The sequence below is a fragment of the Lipotes vexillifer genome, unplaced genomic scaffold (genome assembly GCF_000442215.2).
Source record: "Lipotes vexillifer unplaced genomic scaffold, Lipotes_vexillifer_v1.1 scaffold571, whole genome shotgun sequence".
NCBI classification, from domain to species: Eukaryota; Metazoa; Chordata; class Mammalia; order Artiodactyla; family Lipotidae; genus Lipotes; species Lipotes vexillifer.
Genome location: NW_006790468.1, coordinates 1,211,699 through 1,217,698, shown reverse-complemented (window position 1 = coordinate 1,217,698; position 6,000 = coordinate 1,211,699). Strand labels below are relative to the sequence as shown.

The 6,000-nt window shown below is 47.4% G+C and overlaps 1 protein-coding gene across 2 annotated transcripts in view; it reads left to right on the top strand.

Annotated features, from left to right (window-relative positions):
* Nucleotides 1–4,069: 4,069 nt before the first annotated feature.
* Nucleotides 4,070–6,000, top strand: part of PUM2 (pumilio RNA binding family member 2) — a 91,718-nt gene continuing 89,787 nt past the window's right edge. For both annotated transcript variants that reach the window (XM_007463751.1, XM_007463749.1), the window contains exon 1: nucleotides 4,070–4,321. The gene's annotated coding sequence lies outside the window, so the exon portion shown is untranslated. The remainder of the gene's footprint in view (nucleotides 4,322–6,000) is intronic.

Genomic DNA, 6,000 nt, shown 5'->3' with positions numbered 1-6,000 from the left:
ACTCACAGACATAGAAAACAAAATTACGGGTTACCAAAGGGGTAACAAATATGGGGGGGAGAGATAAATTAGGAGTTTGGGATTAGCAGATATGTGCTACTATATATAAAATAGATAAACAACAAGATTCTACTGTATAGCACGGGGAGCTATATTCAGTATCTTTAAATATACTATAATGGAAAAGAATCTGAAAAGAATGTGTATATATATGCATAACTGAATCTGCTATACACCAGAAATAACACAATACTGTAAATTAACTACACTTCAATTAAAAAAATAAATAAAAATAGATTTAAATACTGAAATTAAGACAAATCAATACGGAAATGATGGATTAAAATAGACTGTAAATGTTATAAGCCCTGACAAAGTGAAAAATAATATGAGCAAAAAATTAGGAGGTACAGGAAGGAGGTAGAAGGAAGTGAAAGTGTGCAGATCTATCTTTCATAGCAGGGAACTCAGTACTGACCAATATTGAAGCATTTAGTTTGAAAAAGTTACTCTGTCCCACTAGTGATCTTTATAATTGTGTTTAACCTTTGAGAAAACTTTTACAAGTCAATTTCTCTTGCAGTGAAGAAACATGCATCTGAGTATTTCCTTCATTTACGTCTTTTGTTAAATTCAAGTAAGACTAAATTCAATGCTGTATTTTAAAAACAGCCTGTGCGAATTGAGCCTATTCCTGTTACACTCTATGTAGCTCTCTATCCAACCTTCTATCTGTATTTATCTATTTAATAATGGTGTTCACCAACTGTGGATATTTGTAGTATTTCTGTGATATTAAAATTGGGATGATATGAGCTTTTATTTCTTGAAGCTTTTATAAAGGTTTAAACTATTTTCATAAAAATGACAAAGTTAGGGCTTCCCTGGTGGCGCAGTGGTTGAGAGTCCGCCTGCCGATGCAGGGGACACGGGTTCGTGCCCCGGTCCGGGAAGATCCCACATGCCGTGGAGCGGCTGGGCCCGTGAGCCATGGCCGCTGAGCCTGCGCATCGGGAGCCTGTGCTCCGCAACGGGAGAGGCCACAACAGTGAGAGGCCCGCGTACCACAAAAAAAAAAAAAAAAAAAAGACAAAGTTATAAAAGGAGTTTACAAGAAGTTTCTTGAGCTGTCCCAGTGGAAAGGGGGCATTTGCAAAGGGAATACTGAAATGGCATTATGCTGTAAGATGTGATCTGCCTAAGCTGGTGGTTCTCAATGGCTACACAGTATAACCACGGAGGAGCTTTTTTTTTTTCTCTTTTTTTTGCGGTACGCAGGCCTCTCACCGTCGCGGCCCCTCCCGTTGCGGAGCACAGGCTCCCGATGCGCAGGCTCAGCGGCCATGGCTCACGGGCCCAGCCGCTCCACGGCATGTGGGACCTTCCCAGACCGGGGCACGAACCCGTGTCCCCTGCATCGGCAGGCGGACTCTCAACCACTGCGCCACCAGGGAAGCCCTGAGAAGCTTTTTAAAAACATCAGTGTCCAGACTTCCGCCCCCACCCATTAAATAAAAATCTCTGGGATGGGGCCTGGAAATTGATATCTTTAAAATGTTGCCCGGGTGATCCTGATATGCAACTCTGGTTGAGAACCACTTGTCTCAACAGGCCGTATAGACACATTCCTAAGATGCAATGCGTGTTGCTGGAAGGTCTAGGGCACTCATTCCATCCTATGCCTCCTCTGTCCCATGGGAATATCCACTGGACCTGTTTGTTACTCAAGAAGGGGAGAATGAATACTCTGGGTAGGCTACTTGGCCACAGTCTAGGTTCCCTTGTAGTCATAAGATGCCTGACAGCAGGAACTGAGGCAACATGCTTTCTTGCTGTCTTTTCCACATCCCGAAGGAGAGAGAGACTGGATCCTGCTCCCCCCCTCCCAGATGCTCTGAGTTGGCATCTTTGTGTCTCACTGGCTCAAAATGGATAACCCACCCATTCCAGAAACAGTTCCTATTAAGTGAGATGGAATTACTGTGATTGGATCACCAGTGCTTCTTAAACTTTATTGTGTAGAGAAACTGCCTGGGAATCTTGTTAAAGTGCAGATTTTGATTCACTAAGTCTGGAGTGGGGCCGAGATTCTGCATTTCTTTTGAGCTCCCAGGTGATTAAAGTGGCTGTCAGGCGTCAATGTCAATGACATTTACAATGTCCACCTTAAATATCAAGCACACCTGATATTTATAGTAGCTGAGGCACTTGTTCTTTCCTTGCAGGTAAATCTACAAGAGAAGCCAATTATAAGGTGCTTAATGAGCAAGGCCAGATTGCAAAGCATACTGAAGGCACAGAAGCAAGAAACTGCTCACCATGCCCAGGGACTCGGGAGCTGGAGACAGGCAGTCAAATCACTAAAGGGCTGGGCTTTGATCTGTGTTCTGCAGAGCACAAAACCTCTAACAGATTTACCATGGAAAAAAGTCTTATACAGTCAAATTTGTCTGGGAAATGTTGCATACCATGTCCCTCACTTGGATATTTGCAAAGCTTATTTTGATTTTAAGGGTGCTAAGCAGTCTGGTAGTAAAGAAGCCTTTTGTTAAACAGCGATAATACCTCATAGACAGGACGGGCTATATATAATTTGTGGAGCCCAGTATAAAATGAAAACGAGGGCCCTCTCTTTTCCAAAAACTAAGACTTTCTAGATGGCAACAACGAAGCATTAAACCAATTGAGGAATGCTTCTTTCTAAAGCTTGAGGCTTTGTGGGACTGCACAGGTCACATGCTAGTGAAGCGCCCTGCTTATGAGTATATTAAATGGGACAAGGAAAAAGCTATAGTGTTTGCATACTATAAGCACTAAATAAATAATAACTATGGTATACGCATGGCTTTTAGTTAGAACTCTTGGTTGTGACAGAAACTCTCTTTATCTAGCTGAAGCAAAAAAGCAGATTTTATTATCTGAATCGAGGCATTTGTTTCAGAACCCAAGAGGCGGCCAACAAGGTCCAGGAACAAAGGGGAAGAGAAATGTCAGAACTCTCCTCTTCTCTCTCAACTCCACTCGTCTCCATGGGTTTCCTATCCACACGGTAGGACCAATCAGCCCAGAGATCCCAGGTTTAAGAGACTTCTTAGGGAGAAATTAGGGTCTCTTGGTCCCAGTTCCGAATTCTCAGGGAGGGCCTCTGATGGGTTCACCTCTTTCTACCCAGACTAAGCAACTGTACATAAAGACTCTTTTGCTGTTATCAGCTCAATGGCGGGAAAGGAGAAAGCAGGCAAAGTATTTACATCCCAGTATCTCCCATGCGTACTTGATTATAGGACATTTTTTACAGGGACATCTATTAGCATTGAACAGAACACACTTGGGCGTAGGAGAACCACCTGAGTTTCCTTTGTGTTTACCGGGCCAAGCACGGGTGAACTAGTGGTTACCAGTGGCAGGGGGGGGGGGGGGGGGGGTAAGGGAGGCGGCAATCTGCTGAGCCGGCTCCACCTGCCCATGCAGTAAAGACTAGGAGAATGACAGTCCACTTAAAGGGTTCACTCTTCCACCCAAGTTGTGTCTCCACCGTCTTGCTTCGGGGAGAGGGTAAGGGTGAAACCTAAAGGCCTGGATTACTGTCCGGCTCTTGTGGGTGCCAGCACCACGAAAGCGAAGTGCGAGGAGTACACCGCGGTCGGGGGCGCTGATGCCCGCACAGGCAGCCGGGGGAGAACAATGAGCTACGGGGCAGGAAGCCGAGGGTAAGCGAGTTCTGAAGACTAGGCCCCACGCGGGAAGACAGAGACGTAAGCCGACTTCGGAAACACCACGCCTGCGCCTCCAGAGCCCGAAGCGCGCTCCCGAGCACGGCGCGAACTCCCGCCTGGCGCCCCAGCCGAGCCCAGAACCGGCAGCTAGCCCCAAAAGGTGAGGGCGGGGGAGCACACGCGGGAGGGAAGGCCGAAACGCGCGAGCGCAGAGAGCGTGCGCACGCGCAGAGCTCCCGCCGGCCGGCGCGCGGAGCGCGGGAGAAGCGTCGGAAGCCACTGAGAGGAGCGGCACCTCGGTGAGTGCTCCCCTCCCTTATTTCCCGGAGTGCCTTGCGCGCGCCCGGTGGCCTGGGGGGAGGGGAGGGGAGGCGGCGGTGGCAGCCATGTTGTTGTGAGTCTCTGTGTCTCACCCTCGGTACTTCGGTGGTTCGGAGGAGGAGGGGGAGGAGAAGGAGGAGGTGGGGTGGGGGGGAGGGAGGTAGGTGGAGAAAGAAGATATTGCCACCACCGAAGGCGGAGGAGGGGAGGACGGCCAAGAGCGACGCCGCCGTGTGCCCAACGGTCGGTGTCCCCGGCTGAGGCAGCGCGGCCGCAGCAGCCCCGTAAGTCAGTCGCGCTTGCACCCTCTCCCCGTGCTCTGGCGCCGCGGGGTTGGTTCCCCGGGCTTTGTGTGGCGGCCCTGGCGGGGGCCGCCTGCCGCAGGGAGGGTGGACGGGGCCTGCGGGCTGCCCGGAACGGCTGCGGCCTTGGGCCCGCTCGCACAATGCCGGGGGAGGGGTGCCGGAAGGGGGTGTGGGCCCGGCGGGGGTGCTCTCGGCTTTCCCGCTTCCTTTCCTCCCCACGCCTCAGCCTCGCGGCGCTGGGTGGCCCACCCGACTCTTCCTTGGTTTCGGCGCGCTCGGGGTTAGAGACCGAGCTGTCCGCCCGCTCGCCCAGCCTTTGGGCCGGGAATGGGGGGTGGGGGAGAGGCCGGGTGGATCCCGAGAAGCGTGCGAGTTGAAAGTGGGCGAAGAGGAAGGCGTGGGCTTATGAAAACAAGTGTGGGAATTTTCGAGGGCCCGAGTGTGTGCAGGAAAAGCTTCCGGTAGATAGGTGTGGGTTTAGAAAGAAAAGGCGACTTGGGTTCGGTGTGTTAGGAATGTTGTGTTTTTGTTATCGGAACAGATTTCGATACTTGGGGAAATGTGTACATTAAAACCAAAGAAGAGATTAGGGGCTTCAAACATTTTAGCAGTCGTTTTGTATCTGAACTGGGCCAAATTTGGGGAAGATAAATTGTTAAAAGTTGTATGCCCAAAGACGCGTGTAAAAGTTACTGTTACTTCTGAGAACATAGGGGAAAAACGATTTTTCTTAGCTTTTCATTGTAACACATATTTAAACATTTGGGTAGGATGGGAATTGCGGATGTATTAGGTGTAATAAGACAATCATGTTAAAATCTGGACTTTAGTACTTTGTGAGATTTTAACTTAAGAAAACTGGTGACAGATTTTTTGGGGTGAAGGTTTTTGAGGAAAGCTTTATTAGAAAAAGGCTTTTAAATGCTTGAGAGAAATGTAATACTTGTAAAGGTATTGTATACCAAGAAAATTTTAATAAAGGGTGTTACCTAAGGATTTTAAAAGCTTGTTTACTGCTTGGATTCGTGTTTAATAGGTGACTCTTCACCATGTGACCTGGAGCATTGGAGGATGATTTAAGGATTTCTGGCTAGGAATCCGGTTAAAAACACGAAGATAAATAGTTTTAATTGGATACGTTTCTGTTCTTAGTTTTTTAATATCCTGCTTTTTAAAAATGATTTGCTTTATCTCCACAGTCCTAAATAGTTGCTGGCATTTCCCTTATTTCAAGAATGTCTTTAGAAGTCCAATTTTTGGTGAAATTCAGTTATTTTAGAATTGTCTTTCGGTGTCCTTGAGGGCGGTTTTTGTATGAAGTAAGCCGTATTTTTTAAAAAATTAAAGTTATATTTCAGAATTCTGGTTCTTAAGCTTTTTCTTTTTAACATCTTTATTGGAGTATAATTGCTTTACAATGTTGTGTTACCTTCTGCTGTATAACAAAGTGAATCAGCTATACATATATATATATCCCCATATCTCCTTCCTCTTGCGTCTCCCTCCCACCCTCCCTATCCCACCCCTCTAGGTGGTCACAAAGCACCAAGCTGATCTCCCTGTGCTATGCGGCTGCTTCCCACTAGCTAGCTATTTCACATTTGGTAGTGTATATATGTCCATTTCACGCTCTCACTTCTAAAGTTCAGTTTTTTGTA